This window comes from Euprymna scolopes, chromosome 9 (genome assembly GCF_053919585.1).
Source record: "Euprymna scolopes isolate OS-2025 chromosome 9, ASM5391958v1, whole genome shotgun sequence".
NCBI lineage: Eukaryota > Metazoa > Mollusca > Cephalopoda > Sepiida > Sepiolidae > Euprymna > Euprymna scolopes.
Genome location: NC_136490.1, coordinates 23,614,710 through 23,635,445, shown reverse-complemented (window position 1 = coordinate 23,635,445; position 20,736 = coordinate 23,614,710). Strand labels below are relative to the sequence as shown.

Below are 20,736 nucleotides of genomic sequence, written 5' to 3'. Positions count from 1 at the left end.
ATAATTGGAAGATGGTCTCCGTCGTACCACTGTATAAGAATTTTGGTGAAACAACTAACCTTCTCAATTATCGCCCTATCAATCTTTTCCCCCTTGTCGCTAAAATCTGTAAGACCTTAATTAATCCAGTACTAATCCAACACCTCGCAAAGCAAATAATTTCTTTGCCAAAAAGTATGGATTAAAGCCATGTCGTTCTACCGCAGATAATTTAATAGTCATCTCTGAATGGATACACCATGTATAGGATAAGCCGATATATCCAAGGCCTTTGACAAAGTCTGTCACGAAGGACTGCTAATGAAAATAAAATTGTACCGTATGACTGGACGAATATTAAATGTAATTGGATCTTTCTTATTAAGTAATTTTAATTAAGGACGATGTAGTATTATCACCAGTTTCACAGTAAACTGATGACAGAGACTGACAAAGTAAGCTTATGTTAGCAAGTTATTCAGTTAATGCTATAATATTAACCAACCTTTCGGACATCAGCAAAATTGCTTAACACTTTAGGAACCAGTGTTCATGCTTTCGTTCTAAATTAAAAAAAAATATATAGTGGACATCAATTCTATTCTTGAATAGGCAAAAACTATATATGCGAGAAGTTCCAACCAAAAAAGCAAAAATTAACAGTTATTAATCAAATAAATGGGAGGTGACAGGGTCCAAGTGGTTATTGGCACGGCCTGAGGATCTGGATGTTTCAAGTTCGATCCAGTACGTTCTACAAACATCGTTTTAATTTAGGGTGCTGGCAATCTTCAATGAACCCTATCCGATGTCTTTCTAAGAAAGAATTCTGGCGACAAAAATATAAGGGAAGCCAATGCCAACAATAGAATTTACGGATTTATACGATATGCTGACGAGTAAAAAAAAAAAAATTCAATAAACTGATAATATCTTTAAATCCCTATAAATTGTTATACTTAAATGCATTTAATAATATTAATATTATATATTAAAAACTCTTATTAATATCTCTACTTATATATAAAAGGCACTTGGTGCTTGTGTCTACCTCTTTGTGCCTGTTTGTCTGTGCGTATGTGGGTCGTTCCCGATGGACTCTGAAAAAACGGGAGCGAAGTTTTCGAATATTTCACACAAATGTTTTTTTTTATGTTTCTGTGAGTGTGTCAAGACAAGTTTTGTCACGAAATGTTAAAAAATCTGATTAAAAAAGGAACAGTCAGATTTTTACCGAAATAAACATCCATATACAGCTCAACGTTACAAGTTCATTTCCAAAGTTTTTTTCACTACACAAGCAAAAGTTACTGGTGTATAAAATCAATAGTAGATTCTTCTGTAAGACAGAGCTGCGTTCGAAATAAGCGTTTCTGTTTAGAACACAATGAAACTCTTGTATTTTAAACATTAATTGGAATCATTATATACGAATAATTTTATTAAATCAACAGTAACGTTTTCTGCAGAACAATGTAGACAATGATGGATTGTGGACTTGGTCTCTGCAGTAGAAAGGTAAGTATACTTCAGTGGGCCCTCAACTAGACCAAGCAGTCGATCGATTTTATTGAAAAATGGGCAATTTCATCGATTTTATAACTATAGATTTATTGTAAATGCAGAGCATTCGTTGATCTTTCTACAATTCTGATTAAATGTCGGGTCTCTCTGCTAGTATTTAATAACACTGGATTTCCTACTTAGAAAACAGAAAACAAATAACGATTATAAATATCTTTGCTCCTTTGTGATAAAAAGTAATAACTGTAGAGGGATCCGGACCGATCAGTATGTCCTATAATAAAAATTGTTTGTGGTAATCGACCGGTTTATGTCATAAGCCAAGATTCGTCAATGGTAGCATCTAATAGTAACACTTACACATGTAGCAAGAATCAACTAGTTTTGTATTCATCACTTTCGAAAATTTCAGACGTCATGGTTATGGCATGCCAAAACTGCGAGTCTTGGGGGGGGGGGGAGGAGTGCAAATTCAAACGAAACTAAGGATATATAAGATGAAACTTTGAAACAGAGTATAAGTAGCATCATTTAGATGGTGTTGTATGAAAGTGTGATTAATGTTCAGTTTCTGTTCTGTCGCCTCTTGGATCTTCCGACCACTCTGTTGTATCAATTAAGATAAAAATGAAATGTAATAAGTCCCCAGACGTACCTCTCCATCGTACAGTATATCGATACACTAAGGCTGACTGGGATAGCTTCCGTACATTTATATCTGATCTACCTCTGCATTCCATGTTTGAAAAGGATGTGTCATCTATAGTATTAGACCTGACGGAATGGTTAATTGTAGGTATTGACCGTTTCATACCCTCGAAAAAGTTTCAGCAAGAACCTAACAGCCAGCCATGGTTCTCTCCAGAATGTGCTGCTGCCATTGCGCACAGAAATCACTTTTTCCACTGCTTCAAACGTAATAGATGTATGGAAACTAAAGCCGCTTTCAGGACTGCCAGCAACCATTGTAAGAAAGTAATAAAGAACGCAAGAGAGTTGTATGCTCAATCTGTTAAGTCCAAAGTAGCTGAGCAGCAGCTTGGTTCCCACCAGTTTTGGCAAATAGCAAACAGAATCCTGAACAGAAGCGTGTGCTCCATCCCAACTATTATCAATGGACCTGAGGTAATCTCGTCAGCATCAGACAAAGCCAAACTCTTTGTCAAGAACTTTGCAGCTAATTCTACCCTTTGCGATCAAGGTCGCCAACCCCCAATATTTCCTCCTGTATCAGAAAACACGCTATGTGATATACGTATATCTGTACGTGATGTTGCCAAGCTAATCAAAAACCTTGATTCCAGTAAAGCAACTGGCCCTGACGGTATTCCAATTATAGTACTCAAAAAACTTCAACATGAACTAGCGCCCATACTTACAAAACTGTTTAAACGTTGCTTAAGGAGAATAGTTTCCCATCTCCCTGGAAAATTTCATCAGTATGCCCTGTATTTAAGAATTCACGTGATCGCTCATCACCCTCTCAGTACAGGCCAATAAGTCTCCTGTGCGTCATGAGTAAGTTGCTAGAATCTGTGTTAAATACAGAAGTAATCAACCATCTCAACAAAAATAACCTTCTTAGTGACACTCAATATGGTTTCCGTTCTGCTAGATCTACAGCAGATGTGCTTACAGTTATATCGCATAGGATTAGCAAATCTCTCGACGGTGGCAATCTTTCTAGGGCAATTGCTCTTGACATATCTAAAGCCTTTGATAGGGTATGGCATAAAGGTTTACTTCATAAGATCGCTAGCTATGGTATAGCTGGAAAAGTCTTCTCAATTATTAAATCATTTCTTTCTGATAGGTTCATAAGAGTAGTAGTTGAGGGGCAAAAATCAGAAGCTCACAGTATTAATGCCGGTTTCCCTCAGGGGCCCATCCTGGGCCCAACTCTTTTCTTGATCTACATTAATGATCTTCCAAATCATATCCTTACATCATTTGTAGACATTTATGCTGACGACACTACCATCTATGGTAGCACATCTTAGACAGTAAACGACTAAGTTCTCTACAATTCTCTCTCCTCTGATCTTGAGCACGTAGTACAATGGGGAAAGGAGTGGCTGGTTACTTTTAATGTATCTAAAACCAAGCTTCTCTCTTTACATCATCAACATTCTAATCCACATCTGGCATCAATTGAAATGAATGGCTCTCGTCTTCAGGAGGCCTCAAGTTTTGACAAGCTTCTTGGCTTGACCATTACTCCTGATCTTAAATGGAACACGTACATCAAATCTGTTGCCAAGGCCGCTGGAAAAATGGTGGGATCTTTCTATCGATCCGGTAAATATCTCACTGCTGATGCTATTCTCTATCTATATAAGAGCCAGGTACGTCCAAGGATGGAATACTGTTGCCACATCTGGGCAGGAGCTGCTAGAAAGGACTTGTCCTGCCTTGATAGAGTTCAAAATAGACTTCGTAGCCTCGTAGGAGATGTCCTTTTCTCCTCCTTGCAACCTCTATCTCACAGAAGAGATGTTGCGAGTTTGTCTCTGATGTATCGTTATTTTCATGGAAAGTGTTCGACTGAGCTTCAATCTATGGTCCCCCCTCGCCAAACTTTCACAAGAAACACTCGTCTAGCTGTAAACACTATCAATAATTCCCCCCACTCTTTATCTGTGCCTAAACCTAAACGTAGATTCCGTGAACAAAGCTTCTTTCTTAGAACCGCACGCCTGTGAAATTGTCTTCCGTTTTCCTGCTTTCCGGCTGACTACAATATGGTTGTGTTCAAGTCTAATGTAAATAAGTTCTTGATGAGCCATTCCATATAAGTTATTAAATTTATCAAATTTTCATTACTAATGATTACTCTATTGTCCAATTTCTACTGTACACTCTTTAACCCTTATCCTTGAGTGGCCTATTGGCCTTGATAATGTGGTGATGCCTATGTAAAAAAAAATATCGGAAATTTCCAGTTGAAATTAAAATAAGGCCGATAGCTATTAGTCGCGTGCTCTCGTGTAATGAATGAATGCGTGAATGTAGGATTGACATGAAATTCTTAAATACTAAAATGATCGAAAAATGGACTGAAATGACTTAAATAAATAAAAGGTAAATGACTTAAAATGACTTTAATTAACTTAAGGATGAATTGAATCTACTTAAGAATGATTCGAATGCTTAAAAAATAACTGGAATCCTTCAAAAACAACTTGACTGATCTTGAGAATGACTTGAATGGCTTTGAGACTGACTGGTTTACATTAAATTAATACAGAAAAGTGATCGCCCACTTTATATCACAATAAGTACAGCATGTAGTAAGAACAGATACTACATTTGATCTTGGCCAAAAGGCCAAGAAAAGGGTATTTATTAGCTCCCCCACCGAGCAAATTAGGCATAAGACCGATTTTTAATGTGAGGAGTGAAGGGGAAATGGGGATCAGGTCCCCGAGGAGTAGGGAGCTGGATAGTGACAATTGGTATGAATGGTTGCCCCTACATTGACCAAGGTCTTATATTTGGGGTTGGTATTTATTTCCTCCCACACCGAGCAAATTAGGCACAAGGCCAATTTTTAATGTAAGGACTGAAGGGAAAATGGGGGCCAACTCCCCGAGGAGTAGGGGAGCTGGATAGTTACAATTAGTATGAAGGGTTGCCCCTACATTAACCAAGGTCTTATATGTGGGGCTGCCCCCACATATGGTCTTTGCTTGCAGTATCTGCCGGAACAGATACTACACTTTGATCCCGGGCAAAACGCCAAGAAAAGCGGTATTTATTTGCTCCCCCACCGAACAAATTAGGCACAAGGCCGATTTTTAATGTGAGGAGTGAAGGGGAAATAGGGACCAGCTCCCCGGCGAGTAGGGGAGCTGGATAGTGACAATTGGTATGAAGGGTTTCCCCTAGATTATCAAGGTCTTATATGTGGGGATGCCCCCACATATGGTCTTTGCTCGCAGTATCTGCCGGAACAGATAGTATTTATTTGCTCCCCCATCGAGCAAATTAGGCACAAGGCCGATTTTTAATGTGAGGAATGAAGGGGAAATGGGGACCAACTCCCTGGGGAGTAGGGGAGCTGGATAGTTACAATTGGTATGAAGGGTTTCCCCTACATTATCAAGGTCTTATATGTGGGGCTGCCCCCACATATGGTCTTTGCTCGCAGTATCTGCCGGAACAGATGGTATTTATTTGCTCCCCCACCGAGCAAATTAGGCACAAGGCCAATTTTTAATGTGAGGAGTGAAGGGAGGGGGAAGGGAAAAAGGAGACCAGATCCCGAGAGGTGGGAAATGGGAGCTGGTTAAAGGTCAGGTATGTGGGGTTTCCCCCACATCTGGTCCTTGCTTGCAGTATCTGCCGGAACAGATACTACACTTTGAGATATTAAATCTTTTATTAATGTTAAAAAATACAGAAAAAATCAACGATGAACAAAAACTTAGGCACATGGCCAACTCAAAAGGGGGGATTTTGGGGGTCGTTGGTCATCCTTGTCACTCCAGAACTAAACAAAGTCAAAAGTTTCTCCCAGCTAGTATCTTCTTTCACCATAATACCGCATTCACCCTTTCATATTGGGGGACGTCCTAGTAACTCCCAATTTTTTAAAACATTTTGTATTGACGTGTAAAAACTAAAAAGATAACAATAAAATGGTAACAATAATTCATTTGTGTCGAGGGCGGGAGAAGAAAAAACAAAAGGTGATTAGTAGGACCCTCCCAACCCCGTCTAGTTGATAGACTGCCCGTTCCACTAGGTTTGTAAAAGTAACCTCGCTTCTGCGGGTCAGTCTCTAGGTGGGGATGCCCTCTAGATGGGGGTGAATGGAGAAAAGAAAATTTTTGTGGGTAAGGGATGGAGGTTAGTTTGTATTTCTTTTTCTCCAAGATGGGTAAAATTTAGAGGAAGGGGTGAAAACAAAAATTGCAGGTAAGAGGGGATGGGGATCTTGGAGGCTTCCTAATCGGGGAGGGATGGAACACACACTCAGCTAGCTGAGAGACTACTTGTTTAATTTTACTTCACAGAACTGCGCGTTCCACACCTAGGCGGGGAACACGTATTCAAATTTGGCTCCTCTTCGTACACACAGACTTGCCACATGTATCCATCTTCTGTCAAATGCCGCGCGATGCAGCCTTCTTCTATCACATCTGATCTTCACCCGTAGTTGGTGTTTAAAGAACGCGATCAGATCTTGATCAGAAAAAGACAACACCCCCCGGCAACCTTGAAGACGCGACGTCCAAATCACAATTCTCGCCACGGCCAGGATCGTAACGTAGACCATTTGTCTTTCCCGGTCCCACGGCGGCCTCACGTTGTCCACAACATTGGATACAGTAATTGGGCGAGGATGCTCAGAATCGATGCGAGCCGTCACTCCGCTGACATACGACCAGTACTGGCGGAGTTCGCGGCAATCGAAGAAAGCGTGATCTGTAGTTTCTACGGCCGTTGTCCCACAACGGGGACAATCAGGCGACTCCAAAAACCCGGAACTGCATTGTATGTTGTTGAGTGGAAGTGGATTTCGGGCCAATCGCCAGGTCAGAGAGAACTCCGAATTGTTCAGATGACTCGAACCTGGCGCCCAGCTCCACGCGGAGCGGATCTCACTCTGCTGCCACCCCAAACGCGCGCATAGCGGGTCGTCAGCGGCCCCCTTCACTAGATCCCTGTGGAGTTCCCTACGGGTAGCAGTCACAAGGTCACTGGACCTTTGTAGTCGTTTTAGCGCGGCTCGGCACTCTTTCATGTAGGCAGATTCTCCCCGCGGCCTGCGACGGCTCTCGATGGAAGGGTCGAGAACGAGGTCGGGGAAGGCGGCAGTAACCACGGGGTGCCACGGTTGGTCATCCTGCATATAGTGGCTCAGGAAGGCCAGCCTCTCAGCATCTCGATGACACTTCAAGTCCGGCATTCCCAAGCCTCCCTCACACGGACGTTGAATACAGACCTGTCTGCTCACCCAGTGTCTTCCTCTGTCCCAAAGGAGCGAGGACAAGAGTTCGACAAGAGCTTTTAGGTGTTGTGCAGGCAGGGGAAGTACGGCCAGTCGGTAAAGGATGAGAGGAAAGACGTAAGTGGCGCACGCCTCAGCTCTACCCTTTAAGGAAAGTTTCCTAGGAAGCCACGAATTAACTGCAGCCTCCACCTTTGACCGTACCTCCAACCAATTCTTGGCTGGAGACCCGGTCCGAACCACACGCCGAGGATCCGGACCGGGGCATCTGTCCAGCTGAAGGGCGCAGGGAGGTTTGCGTTGCCACTCCATGCGCCCAACCGCAGTCCTACCGACTTGTTGCGGTTTATCTTGGCCCCCGTGATTCTTTCGTACTGTGTGAGTGCCTCCGACACGACCTCAATGTCTCTGAAGCCCGACACGAAGACCGTGACATCATCGGCGAACGCGGATACCTTGGCAGCTGAGCCGCCAGGCAGAGCCATTCCGCGCAGGGCCGAATTTGCCTCCCCATGTCTCAGCTTGAGGAGAAGAGGCTCCAAAGCCAGGACATAAAACAGGGGCGACAGTGGACAACCCTGACGAACCGACCGAGAGATAACAAAGAGTTTCGAGCGCATTCCGTTGACTTGCACGACAGCCATGGGCTGTCGATACATTATGGAGATCCACTTGCAAAAGTCCGGTTTAAAACCGGCGGCCTCTAAGACAGATGCCAGGAAACGATTGTCGACCCTATCGAAAGCTTTGGACTGATCTAAGTTGATCAGCGCGGCTTCCGTGTCGTCATCTATTCCCCCCTCTAGGATCGTGCGGATCAGGTGCAAGTTGTTCTGAATCGATCTCCCCTTCACAGCGAAGTTCTGTTCCGATTCAACCAACTCGTCGATAACAACCTGCAGCCGATTCGACAGGACCTTGGCCAAAATCTTCAACTCTGTGTTTAGCAGAGTTATGGGCCTGTAGTCGTCTAACTCTTCACCTCCATGCCCGTCACCTTTCTTCAGCAATGTGATCACTCCCTTGGTCACCTGCCCTGGGATGGATCCCTGAGCAAACCAATGGTTGAACATATCCGTCAGAAGAGGCAGAAACATGGGCGACAGCCTCAAGTACAGTTCGTATGGCAGACCATCAAGTCCTGGCGATCTGTCACAGCTGACCTGCTTCAGCGCAGTAAAGACCTCCCGCTCCGTCACCCGGCCCTCGCAACCAGCCGCTCTAGCCGCCTCGAGGCGGGGAGAGTCGGCCAAATAGTCGCTAAACTCAAGGACCGGAAGATCGGGCTGCTGCGTAAAACGCTTCTCAAAATGTTCTCGAAACCCCTCGCAGATCTCCCGAGTCGATTCCAGGGTGCGCCCATCCGGATGTTTGACTTTCACAATATATTTGTCCGAGCCACGCCTAGAAACCTCACGGCGCACGTCTGCATCAGAATTGACTGCTTCGTTGCCTATCTTTCTAAGCCTAGCTCTAACTACTTGGCCTTCGTAACGCTCGCTAGTCTCGCGTAGAAGGTCCTGTTTAGCTAGTTCCTGACTAACCCTATCACCCTCCCCCGTAGCATGGGCTAGTTTCTGCTCTAGCTGCTTCTTCGTCTTGGCCTTATCTACTTGACGGAGAAGCTTCTGATCTTTGCTTTGAGACCTAACCACCACTTACTCCCGGTAACCGCCCCCACTAGTGCCTTTTTAGTCAATTCTCTTAACTGATCTTGGAAGTCTTGTATCTCCAGAAGGGAGGTGTTTAACTTCCAGTACCCCGCTAACTTAGGCCTATTTCCTAGCTTCAGCCGGGCCATAATTAATTTATGGTCCGTCTGACCTAGCCAAGTGAACGTGGGACAAGATAAGAAGTCTACTACGCCTCTCCTAACTAACATCCTGTCCAAATAGGTATTTGGATAGGAGGAAACACTATTGGTCCACATCTCCCGCCCCGGATGCTCGAACCGAAACCTGTCGACCAGACCGCATCTAGCCATCAGATTAGCCAGACTGGACTCGCACCTATCCGATCCTCTAGCATCGCCTCCTACCTTATCTATCTCGGGGACTAAGATGGCGTTCCAATCTCCTATTAGCACTACCCGCTTCCGACAATCTACAAACGCGTCAAGCTGACTGAAGAATGAGACCCTCTCACGAGCGGTGCTGGGCGCATGAACCGCGATCACCCGAAACACAGAATCTTTTACGGCAACATCGGCCACAACCAGCCTGCCCACCGCATCTCTATGGACAACGTCGACCGTCGACGACAGGGTACGTCTAACCAGCACGGAAACTCCCTTCCCCCGCAGGCTGCCATATGCTGAGAAAACCTAAAAAAACTCTGGCCAGCACCTGACAGTCCACAGAGGAAACAAAATGCGTCTCCTGAATCGCAGCCACATCCACTCCCAGGGACGCCCGGCCCGGTGATCTCAAGCCCCTCGCATTCAAACTAGCCAAATTCAAAGCCATGATACCTACCTTAGGGTGTGTCACACTCAGCTCCGAAGTCAGCTGGGGAGAGGACGCCGACGTTATGTGCCATGCTCAAGGTGGTCAGGTTTTTCATATCCTGACCTTCTCTCGCAATTCCGCCGACGTCCAAACACTTTGATCCCGGCTAAAAGGCCAATAAAGGCTTTAAAATTTAAGAACACAATCTATTCAGCACAGATCTTTGATCTTAACCAAATAGGCCAAGCACAAACGTGTTACGGACAGACCGACCGACAGACCGACCGACCGACCTACCGATTGACCTACCGACCGGCGGAGTGACTTATAGAATCGCTTGCACGCGACTAATAAGTTAAGAACGTATAAAACATACATTAGAAGTTTAAAGGAATACATAACCGAATATGACAATGAAGCATATGGGTTGTATTTCAACGAATTAGAATTTTTAAAAGAATTGACAAATAAACATGGACCCTTAGACAAAAAGGTTGTAGATAATTTTTCATTTATGCTTATTTATTTTTGCAGCCATCAATGCGTACAACACGAAAGATACTGTCATCAGCAGCAGAGAAAAATAAAGAGAACATTCCAATGTCTAGTGCCAGGAAAATGTTGTATGTGAATGCCGAGCCGTATGTGAGGTGACGTCGCGGTGACGAAAATATAAAAAGTTAATACAAGAACGTATGTGCAGACTGAGGATCATGTTCGAGAGAATTATCACGGTAGAGATGACGATCACGTTAAAAAGGTGGAAATATATGTCTGTTATTAAAACCTGAAGCAACGAGTTAAATTTCCTTCGAATCTCTTTTTTCTCTCCTTTGCGATGTAGTTTAGAATGTGTTCGGTCTACATGTTTAAACGAGCACTATTTTTCACCGTCTAAATTTCTGAGTTCAACTAAAAAGATTCTCGTGTTCGACATGATGCACTTAAAAAAAGTGGATGTTTACAATCACCCAAAATCGAGTGTGAATAACATTTAAGATCTGGAGAGTAGAATAATTTAAATAAGAATAAACAGAAGTTGCTATTTTACGTATGAGCGAGGCGGTATTTTTAATGTAAATCTTCTTAAAGGCATTCGTTGGTAACATCTATAGATCCGATGTTATATGAACTCGCCAAAGAAAGTTATCAAAACTGATTACTTGGCCGATACTGTTCAGATACTTCCAAACTAGCTTAATTGGTTTCAGGAAAAAATGGCGGCAATTTTCAAATATTTGTACTTTATACACAGTTTAAAACGTACACAATCTTATACAATGATTTTTTTTTTATTTCTAACATACACGTTTCATTTTGGGATACTTGTATTTTAACTTGAACTTCATTTGTATTTCATACTAAAATAAAGTTAAAAATTTACACCGTATCAAGAAATCATCCTGTATATTTTTTTATTTACTTTAGAAGTTTACACATTTTCTTTGGCGAGACTTATTCCCAGACGGTTGTGCGTTAGGACACATAATATGAGAGGTATATAGACTGTTATGGTTTAAAACACTGTTCATTCATTAATTAAGCAATTGCTTTCGAAAAAATGGTAGATCGGGGCGGTGTGGACACCACATTTACAAAACGAAAAGTTATTCTCTTGGGATTGAAATAATGACCACAGAAGAGATAGTACACTGCCCCTTTAAAAGGAATAACGTCTTTGTCTCTTGTCATCTTTTTATGATAAAAACAGATATTACACTACCTTACAAAGGATAAAAGTAATACATGGGATGATGACTTAATATCCTTGAACCATATACTACACCAAATATTTTTTTTTTTAAAATAATACCGGGAAAAATTGTATCTGGACAGCAGAACATGTACTATACAAACCTACAACTCGGAACAGAGCAATAAAGGATGCTACATAAATATGTACTATTATATAAACATCACTTTGTGTGTGTGAGTTTCATTCCCCATAGATGCCGAAACGACTGGGCTTATCTGTTGCAAATTTCACAGTGTTCTTAGATATGTTTACTTTGGAAACGCTGCCCACCTAGTGGCATCAATTGAAATCACACTTAAATCTCAACCCCAAGATAAAGAGTCATTGCTCAAAGCAACAAGGTACTACAAAAGGGCTGATTGGAAAGCCATCAGAGAACACATGACACCGATATCTTCCTTCTTCTTGCTTAACAGTGTGGCAATGAGAAAAAGCAAGCATTGAAGTACATGCTCTCAGACGGAAGTATTAGAGCAAGTCCCACTCACTCCGTGGTTTGTTACAGATTGTGCAGCACAAAGACAGCATGCATTCTGCTAGTTCGTACGTCATGTCAAATACAAATAGTCAAAAATTCATAAATGCTAGAAATCATTGTAAGCGAGAAGTAGCGACAGCCAAAAGAAAGCATGCTGAAATAATCAGGGAACGCATAGATTCGCAAAGGATAGGAACTCATGGTTTCTGGAAACTCTATGATAGTCTAGTAAATAAAGGGCAATCAGTAATTCCTCCAGTATCCAACAACCAGGTGGTCGCAGGCACGGCTACTGGGAAGGCGGAACTGCTAGTCCGGCGATTCACCTCCAATTTCACTTTAGAGCCAATAAACAACTCCCTGCCAAATATCCCTATGCGGACTGAAGCCACGCTAGATAATGTCAAAATCATCTCAGATCGGACACTCCAAGGCGTGTGGGCCTGCTCTCATCCATGCTTTACTAATAAAGAAATAATCAGCTGAGTTAGCCCGCATACTTTTCAAGCTCTAAAAGTAATGTTTTGCTGAATCTTGCTACATTAATAATTGGAAATTGGCCTACATCGTACCAGTTTATAAGAATTTGGGGGAAATAACTAACCGTCTCAATTATTGCCTAATCAATTATTACCATTGCAATAGGACTATACAGGTTGTCATCGATGGACGTATATCCAAGTAACAGAACATTAATGCGGGAGTGCCTCAAAGGTCAATTCTTGGGGCACTATTATTACTGATATTCATAAACGACCTCCTTAATAATATTGTGTCCGAGATGGGTATATTTGCTGTTGATACAATATCCTATAACATGCATGAGCGAGGATCGGATAAACATAAACCTTAGACAATGGCAGAATCGTTAGAAAATTATCTCCAGACCGTCGTGGAATGAGGTTGCACATTGATGGTAACATTTAACTTAAAGTTGATCTGCTTTCAAAATTACAGGACGCTTCTCCAACCGCCGATCTCCATGACAAATAGCACTCTACATGAGAATTATTCCTTTAAACTCCTCGGCTTAATATTCACGGGAAATATGAACTGGAGCAAGTGCATTGCGTACATTGTGAAGGCTGCTGCAAAGAAGGTAGGTTCCTTCTGTCGAGCTAGAAAACTACTCAGATCTGAGAGTATTCTATACATCTTCAAGGTCAAATTTTGCCCATGCATGGAGTATTATTGCCACATCTGGGCTGGTGCATCTGCTAATCGTCTTTCCCTCTTGGATAGGATCCAAAAAGAGTTTTCAATCTAATAGGTCCCACTTTGTAAACTAAACTCCAAACCTAGTGCTATCATCGATACATTGCATCTCTGTCCCGGTTGTACAAATATTTTAATGGAATGTGCTCTAATGAACGTGGAGCATTTGTATCCCCTGGACGTACATATCCCCGACAAACCTGCTTTAAAACTAAATCTAACCTCTTCAATGTTGAGGTTGCTAAATGCCATATAGCGTTCTACTCTAATAGGTTCTTTCCTCGAAAGGTAGGCTTTGGAATTCCCTTCCTGCTACCTGCTTCGCTGGCTATACTGATATGTAAAATTTAAATGTAACGTAAACCAATATCTTGTTAATCTTTCCTAGGCATGGTGATAATGTGTCCGAGATGGGTATATTTATATTTATGTTCCAGTGGCGATATGCTTTGGCAGGAATGAACGTAAATAAAAACATACACGCACACGCACGCACACACACCCCACCCACACACCCACACACACACACCCACACCCACACACACACACACACACACACACATATATATATATCTAGAGAGATAGATAGATAGATAAATAAATGCATATATACATATATATATATATATATATATATTTTTCATTCAAAAAGTGGAAGAACTACGAGGACAGAGGTGGTATCGTTTCAACGAGCGACCTTTTGTGCTCCGCAATTCATTTTTCTACATAGTCATCACTAATGTCCATGAACTTTTACCAGAAATTCAATGATGCATCTCAACATCTGATGCACGTCCACGACAGAGCGTGTTCATTAGGGTCTCACACCGTCAATATCTGCAACAGTGAGATGAAACTTTCAACTTATGTATGCATATGTTTGATAATCATATAAATGAAATTTACAATTCCGTCTGATACATTCTGGCGAAATAAAAATAATAGGAGGTATTAATTTTGGAACATCCCTCTTTATATATATATATATATATATATATATATATATATATATATATATATATATATATATATATATATATATATATATATAATCAGGATACCGAAATATATACTCATATTAGCTTGCGTTAATTAAGGAGAACATGCTTCAAGAATTTTTGTGATTTCTTTTGGCGATCAAAGCCTTCATTCTTTCATGTCATACTGTCCCGCCAGAAGTAACAACCAGATCGCATTTCGGAACGAATCATGAGCTAGTCTGGTGATGTCTTGTCTCAACACCAATGCACACTAACATTTTCCGACGGGTTGGCGCCCTTTTCATCTTCGCTTGACCCTAGAATTAAAAAAAAAACTATTGAAAATAATACGTAAAGATCCAAAGGATATTTTACAATGAAGACGGGGGCTTCTAAGGAAAACCAGGAAGCGTTGTAGATTGAGAATCGATTGGAAAAGAAAAGAAGAAATCAGTGTTCCCGCATCTTATTCCATTTGTCACAAATTAAATATTGTTACTATGTTAGGATAGATAACTTGATATTTATATATTACTCAGTGCTAATTAATGGTAATATAAATAAATTAGATTCTGTAACACGTTAAAAAAGGTGATGCCCCTTTTTTCTGCAACATCTTTCGCGCGGAAGAGACGTCACGAACCTGTTTCTGATATGTCGCTAAATGCTCGTTTGAACTCCAATCTATAGCCCTTCCTCGCCAAACCTTTTACAAAAACACTCGAATAGCTACAACCACTATATATGTTTTCCCCACTCTCTATCAGTGCCTAAATCTAAACGTAGATTCCACGAACAAAGCTTCTTTCCACGAACTAGCCGCCTTTGGAACACGGTTCTGCTGATATACTTCACGGCTAAATACAACATGGTAGCCTTCAAATCTAATGTAAACAAGTTTCTGTTAAGTCGTCATCCTAAATAATCAAATTCAACCCGATTTATATCATAAACTATTACTTCATTATGACCTTACATTCATTAACTCTTACTCCCGCGTGTCCTTCGGGTCTTGATAAGTGGTGATCCCCAAGTAATAAAACTGCAAAAGTTAAAGCCCATTGAACTTAGTTATGTGTTTTGTTGCAAACTGATTGATGAATACGGTTACATTTGGGCAAATTATTGCAATAAATATTAACTAATATACTTATTTCGCTGCACCTTGTTACAATCAAATTCAATACAAAACTTCAACCAGATCGACCAACTAAATAGCAAATCTTATTTATCACTTACTCTTCATCGAACAGACGTTATAATACATAGTTCAATGAATCCTATCATGAATATGGTCTATACAAAATTTCAAACGGATCCGTCTAGTAGCCGTCGAGAAAAAAGTGGAGAAGAGAGACAAACCGACAGAAGAACAGAGTAAGATAAATATCATATACATATGTAAGACGACGAAACACGTGTCAGTGGATAATTATATTTTAAAAAAATTATATATGCCGCTCTCCATTTTGGGGTACGAAATCGGTAATAATGAAAATAATTCCCAGCTCTCATTTAGGTTAAAATGCACCTTGGTATATATAATTGAATTCATTCAAAATGTATCGCAGATACAAAATAAAATATATAACATCCATATATATATATATATATATATATATATATATATATATATATATATATATATATATATATATATATACTAGCAGTTCAGCCCGATTTGCTCGGGCCCTATGTACTGTTTATAACTTTATGTGCATATATATATATATATATATATATATATATATATATATATATATATATATATATATATATATATTAAAAGTATGCATATGTACCATGATGCCTTTTTATATAATAGGCTTCCTTTATTAATATAGAGAAAAGTTGGTAGAGACAGCTGAGGTTTAATTATTGTGTACTTCGACACCAATTTTGACCCTTAACATTTATTGTTTTTGGTTCAAATTAAATTAAAATGTTTGAATCATGTCCACGTAACCTACATCTAAAAGTTTTAGACAAAAAATGAGCGGAGAAATTCTGTAGAGCATGTAAAGTTCAAGTCTTTGAACTCTGACCCCTTGGCAGCGAAATTTTCGCCAGAAAACTACTTAAAAAGCTTGCTGCATATCTGAATATCCTTTATTTAAAACTTACAATGTTTAAGCTCCAAATTGGCTTAATATTTGCTAAACATCGCAAAAGTCAAATTGTTTAAACGTTGACACCTTGGCAGCCAACTTTTCGGCCAAAAATAGATGAAAAATCTTCGCCTATGTCTGAATACACTTTATGTAAAATTTACAATGTTTAGACCAAAAATTGGCTTAATATTTGCTAGAGATCGCAAAAGTAAAATTTTTTAAAACTTTGACTCCAATTCTGATCCCTTAGTATTTATTGTTTGGAGCTCAAATCAAATTATGAAGTTTGATCCATGATCAAGTAACCTATATCTAAAATTTAAAGTGCTCATACCCAAAACTAATTTGAATTGGAACAAAGAAAATCGTGTGGATTTGAATTTTGTCAATGCCGTCGAAAAGCAAAAATGTAATGAAGAGATTGAGAACGAAAACGAATAACACAATTCGATAGAGCGGATAATGATATATAACATGGCTATATATATCAATAAATTAATTCAGGAATCATATATTAAAGTAACATATGTGAGAAAACGGTATAGTTTTTGCACCAACCTTACACACACACACATCTATATATATATATATATATATATATATATATATATATATATATATATATACACACAAACACGGTGCCAAGCAAAAGTATTGGATACATTTTAACTTAAATTAGGGTTCAAGATTTTACCTAAAATTTGGTTAGTATATTCCTATAAATATTCTAAATAATATTCTGGGTAGTAATTACAAAATTGAAGTTTAGAAAGTTTATATTAAGGTTTATTTATTAAATGAAAAATATAAATCAACTAACGCAAGAGTATTGGATACATTGATTCAATAATTGGGTGTATAGCTTTTATTGCATCTAACAGCTTCCAATCGCTTTCTATAGTTGCACACATGTTTTTTTTTTTCAAAGATATGCAGGTATTTTACGCCATTCTTCTTTGCAGAACTGTTCTAGTTGTTGAATATTTTGTGGATTCCTCTTGTAAATATTGCTCTTCAATATTTTCAACACATTTTCAATTGGGTTGAGGTATGGAGACTGACTGGGCCAAGTAAGAACTTCAATTCCGTTATTTCTAAGCTATTCTTTGGTTAGTTTGGCAGTATGCTTGGGATCATTGTCCTGCTAAAACATGAAATTGCTATTATGTCCCAACAAATCAGAAGATTTCTGGAGGTTTTTCTCCAAAATCTCCTTATACATACGTCCATTCATTCTACCATTTATGATTTCTAGTTCACCAGTACCTTTAGATGAAAAACACCCCAATACTATTATCGAAGCTCCGCCAAACTTTAACGTAGGAATGGTATTCTTTTTGTTAGAGGCGGGGCCATTTTTACGCTATACATATGTTGCTTCCATGATTTCGATTTCTGTTTCGTCTGAATCAAATTACCTTGTTGCAAAATTATTGGGGTTGTTCCCCATATGTTTTAACATAATTTAAACGTATTCTGACATGTTTAAGGTTCAATAATGGAACTTTTCTTGGGGTCCTTGATACAAAAGCTGCACGATTTAGAACTCTACTGATTGTATCCTTGCTCACATTAATCCCAGCTTCTCTGGGGTCGGTTTGAATTTCACAACGAGTAAGAAAAAGGATTTTTTGTACCTTTCTGGTTACTCACCTTGATTTTTTTTCGTTTAATTTCCTTAGCTGACCACATATTGGAAGATTTGCAATAGCTTCACCAGGGTTTTTAAACTTTCTAATAACGTTTCCAAATGTACGAAGTGGTAGATTAAGTTCCCTTGATATTATTCGATACCCTTTCCTTCTTTGTGCTTATCAATGATTTTTGACGAATGTCTATTGACATCTCTTTAGTTTTAGACATTTTTATAAATGCACTGGCTTACTTTGGAGGAGTGGGTCCAAACTGGAAAAAAATTATTAAATTATTTTAATATAAAGCTCTCTGATTGGTTAGTGATAACACGTTCGCATTATTGCAACACGCTCAGCAAAAACCATTTAACTTTATTGCAGAAAATTTTATTTTAAAAAGTTTATCCAATACTTTTGCGTTTGTTAATTCATATTTTTCCTTAAATATAAACTTTTTAAACTTTGATTTTGTAATTACTATTCCAAATATAATTTAGAATAGCAATATACTGACTAAATTTTAGGTAAAATCTTGAACCCTAATTAAAGTTATGAAGAAAAATGTAATGTATCCAACACTTTTCCGTAGCACTGTATATATTTCTTATTTTTCTGTTAACTTTTTTCAATCTGCCAGGAATTGTTTCTTGTTTCGGTTGGTAAGATGTGTATTAGGTTGCCGAGTGAAGTTTTGTCAGCTATTTTCGTCGAGCAGTTTTGATCCTTGATGGACGTCAGGCAAAATTTTGTCGTTGTTTAAGAGCCTTTCATTTCTGTTGCCTTTTTATATGTAATTAATTTTTATTTGGGATTTTATTTATTGTTTGAATTTTCTTTTCATTTCAGACGTCTGTAAGGAAAGAAAAGAGTAAAGAATAATGTGGTGATTAAAGTTATTTTTTATATTAACATCCAGTAATATTTCATGCTGGGTTATAATTTAATTTTTAAAACGTATTATTTAACAAATAAAATCAAACGTATTTTTGTATTAGCACATATTTTATATTTTAGCATATTATAACATACATAACCATACTTCATTATTATACATAACCAAATAAAACGTTTTTTCTTATATATTATTAGAATATTCGTGTATTTATAAATAATTTTATATTGTTAAGATATTAAATAACTAAATATAAATATAGTATAAAATAACAAACATTTCTTTAAAATTCAAACTCTTTAAGTGTATATAAATTAAAATTCCGATTAACACCATTTAACAATTTCCCAGTTAATATACGACGGACATTATTTAGTGGATATTTACTATTTTACCCCACGGACAACATTCCGATCTAGATGCATTAATTCGTCTTTAAATTACACCAAAACATACATTGAAATGCTTCCTTCAACTGTGTCTTTAATATATGTATTTAGTCTATTAGAATCGTTTATTTCATAGTCTTCTTGTATGAATTATTAATATAAGAAAGTCGTATGAAAAAGTGTATGCGTTACTATTGTAACGCATACACTTTTTCATTAAAAAAAATTAATGGCTACGAAAGCAGGAATTTTACCATTCCAACAAGTGTCCTTTTCTGCTTCAGAGTATAATTTTCTACACAGACAACACCATTTTTGTGCACTTTTGTCACTGATTATATGGTGGCTGTGTATAAGTTTCTGTAGCGCACTTTGTCACATCTTTGACACCAATCTGGAATCCACGAACTCATCTCGTAACGATAATTGTAAATCGGTAACATTTTTTTCTAAATTAAGGAATTTTATGACGCATCTCTGCTTCTAAATACGTTTTTGACAGGCTTAATTCCTTAAAGAATACCATCGTTCATATCTGCAACAGAAGGATGGAACTTTCACATCATAAATGCATCAGTTCAGTCATCATAACAATGTAATTTTTTATACCCTCTAATCCATTAAAGCAAAATAAAAATAGGAGGCATTACTTTTAGAAAGACTCTCGTGCAATTGCTGTATAATAACAGTTTAACTCGTTAAGAATCACTAACTGAATATTAGAAAAAAAATCAGAGAAAAAAACAGTGAGCAGACCACCCACAAGAAATACAGATCTTTGTTTGCAATAGATTTTGCCAAACTTAAAATAACAGGAGAACAAACTTCTAACGTACGATTTCGCGGAGATTGCTTTTTTCGTGCCACTTTGTTTTTGAAACCGCCATCTTTAGCAGATGTGAATTTAATTCGATGGCGGCGTTATACGGTCTTGTGTGTATTTTCTGAAATTCATATTTACATATGGGTCAGTTTAGATTTCGTTGAGAAACTCTAACATGTCTATGTCTAAAGAATAATCCAATCTCTTTCGCAACTACCAGCTTAAATAGCAACACGGATTAGATTCAATTATTTTCTTTTATATATATATATATATATATATATATATATATATATATATATATATGTGTGTGTGTGTGTGTGTGTGTGTGTGTGTGTGTGTGTGTGTGTGTTTGTCTTTGTGTGTGGGGGATATTTTGTGTGTAGGAAATATTAAATAGTTATACGTTCTTGCGAATCAAGTGTTTTGACTAACGGATTTTTGGAAACATGACGTTTTCAAACGCCATATTTTAATCTGACTTTCGCATTACATCTCCATTTTCGTTAAAGAGAACACGCCCTTCCGGGACTCTGAAAATGAGGATCACGG

General features: G+C 38.7%; 1 pseudogene; it reads right to left on the bottom strand.

Moving 5' to 3' along the window:
* Nucleotides 1–4,725: 4,725 nt before the first annotated feature.
* Nucleotides 4,726–4,843, bottom strand: LOC145285275 (U2 spliceosomal RNA; annotated as a pseudogene).
* Between the last annotated feature and the right edge of the window lie 15,893 nt (nucleotides 4,844–20,736).